Here is a 2,491-nt window from a genome sequence, read left to right as displayed (position 1 = left end):
ACTTTCTGCCGCTGACCCCGTTTGGACGCGGGGTCGGCTTTTCCCCACGGGGCTGCCTGAATGTGGAGCGGCACCCCGTGACAAATTGTTGCGCCCAGCGGACGCCAACACCGCGACCTTGGACGGTCGGCCAGGTGGCGGACGCGGGTACAAACGGCGCAACGCACTCATAGGTCGGCTTTCGACCCGCCACTGCACCGTGGCTCGAAGCGCTCGAAATGCGCGACCCGACCGCTGCGGGACCGCCTAGTACTGTAAACAGGAGCGGCGGAGCGCGAACGGCGAGTCGTGGTTACGTCGGTAGAAGGCGAGGCTGCGCGTTCCCGAAACGCCAGCCGAGTGCCCTCCCGACCGTTCGAGCGTGCAAGAACGAGACCCGACAATCGCGCGGCGACTGCCAAGTACGAGAGGAACGGCACAAGCGTCGGCGGTCGGTCAAGGAACTGGCGATGTGACGGGTCCGCTGTGCACCAGTGCATACCGTCCCGCCGTCCGCGGCAAGCGCCTCCGCGTCCTCGGGTGACGGAGGCTGCCGGTCGGTTCTTGCAGGCGAGGGATCTCGCTGGCACCGGTTCGCGTTGACGCGCGGCCGGTCATGGCACGGCGATGCGACGGCCGAGGTGCGCAGTACTCGATGGAGGAACCGCACGCTCCGATGACCGTCCCGCCCTCCGCGGCGTATGCGTACCGACCGTAATGGTTGCAGCAGCGCCGGCCGGCTTTTGAATTCGCCACACGAAACACGGTGCGAGATCGCGGTTAGGGGAGCGTCGACGTTGCCAGGCGTTTTGCTTGCTGCCGAGGGAAAGGCGGCACGGCCACGTCGCGCTCGTCGCGATTAGCGGGTCTGCGCGCTTTGGGAAGGTGCCGCAACGACTTGCCGAAAGAGGAAGCACGGAAGAACGAGGGACTTGGACGTCCCGACAATTGAACGCACTTGCGGCCAGGCCCTTGCTGGCTTCGTTCTTCCGCCTCGAGTAGGCTCGTACGCGGCTCCGGCGCCGAAAGTGGTCCTTGGCACCGACTTCGGTGGACGTGGGAAGTGCCGCGCAAGTACGGCGCGCCTGGCTCCACCTGTTGGCTAAAGTAGGCAGCCGGATCGGCATTTTGGTGTGCGGTGGCAAACCGTGGATGCGAAAAAAGCTTGTGCGATTTCGTGGAACAAAAAGCGGGGGTCCCCCTTTTTATGCGGAGGAGACCGACCCGCCCGCCGTGGTGAACCGCGACGCCACGGTAAAAACGGGAGAGGCTTGTCGATGGGACCGTGCATCCCGCGCTCCACGGAGGCCGGGAGGCGGCCGCCCGAGGAAATGTGTAGCCGTCGAGGCCCGCATCTGCGTGCACTCTTATCCAAATGGGTGTACCGCAGGCATTTTCTGGTTAGGCGGGCCAATGAGAGCGAGCACACAACGATACCTACGGGTCCGGCTTGGAGAACCGGCTTCGACGCCTCCCGAGTATTTATAGAGGGGTGGACCACGAAAGCACTCGCAAGTAGCGGAAGCGAAACGCCGTCCGAAACACACCGTTTGCTCGATTTGCGGCAGCCGAAAAAGGCGCGGCAGAGTTTTGGAGTCCAAGCGTGCGCTGAAAAGCGCCCTTCTTGGCCACTGTTTGGCCGAGTGCCAGAAACGTTTGGTTTTGACTGTACGGAATTGAACAAACACTTTTTCACGACTCTAAGCGGTGGATCACTCGGTTCTCGGGTCGATGAAGAACGCAGCCAGCTGCGAGACTTGGTGTGAATTGCAGGACACACTGAGCACTGATTCTTTGAACGCACATTGCGGCCTTGGGTCTTCCCTTGGCTTCGTCTGTCTGAGGGTCGGATCACATATCAAGAGAGCCTTCGGCGCACAAGGGAACGTGAGCCGTCGACTCGTTTTGACCGCGTCGGCAACACGGACAGCACGCTGAACACCTCACAGCGAGCGCCAACAGCGGCCACTCAAGGGCGAGACGGTGGCGACCGTCGTGCCAGAGCCCAACCGAAACGGGGGCGACCGACTGCATTGAGGATGTGGCACCTCGTTGAGACCGCCGCAGGACTTCGAGTCGGAAGGAAGCCTGCAGGGAAAGTGCGGTCGAGGTTGCGTACTCCTCTCTGCGACCGGGCGCGCAAGAGCTGCGAGAGCCACGGACGCGCAACTTTAACGCACGGTAAACACGAGGAGCGAAAGCCGGCCAGCAAAGCTTCTCCAGCCGTGCGCAAAGTGCGCGAGATCGCAGCCTTGCGTTGCGCTTGTTGCCCTCGAAGTAAGCAGGGTGTCCCGTAGACCGGGCGCTCGAACACGCTGCGGGGCCGTGCCTCCTCCAGGCTTTGCCGCGCGAACAGGGAACGTTCGCGCGCAAAGCGCAGGGAGGTGAGGAGGCTGCGCCCGACGTTTGCGGTTCGCTGCGTACGCGGTTGATGCGGAGAGCACGGCGCGACGACTTGCCGCGAAGCGGAAAAAGTCTCCCGCACGAGTTGGCGAAACGTTGGCGAAGCTTA

General features: G+C 63.0%; 1 non-coding gene across 1 annotated transcript; it reads left to right on the top strand.

Moving 5' to 3' along the window:
• The first annotated feature begins 1,675 nt into the window (after positions 1–1,675).
• Positions 1,676–1,828, top strand: LOC142795567 (5.8S ribosomal RNA). Its single transcript, XR_012893125.1, has one exon. It is a non-coding gene; the product is annotated as a 5.8S ribosomal RNA (ribosomal RNA).
• The last annotated feature ends 663 nt before the right edge of the window (positions 1,829–2,491 follow it).

This window comes from Rhipicephalus microplus, unplaced genomic scaffold, assembly GCF_043290135.1.
Source record: "Rhipicephalus microplus isolate Deutch F79 unplaced genomic scaffold, USDA_Rmic scaffold_736, whole genome shotgun sequence".
Classification (NCBI taxonomy): Eukaryota; Metazoa; Arthropoda; class Arachnida; order Ixodida; family Ixodidae; genus Rhipicephalus; species Rhipicephalus microplus.
Note: the sequence above shows the minus strand (reverse complement) of the source record. Positions and strands in the feature narration are given on the sequence as shown.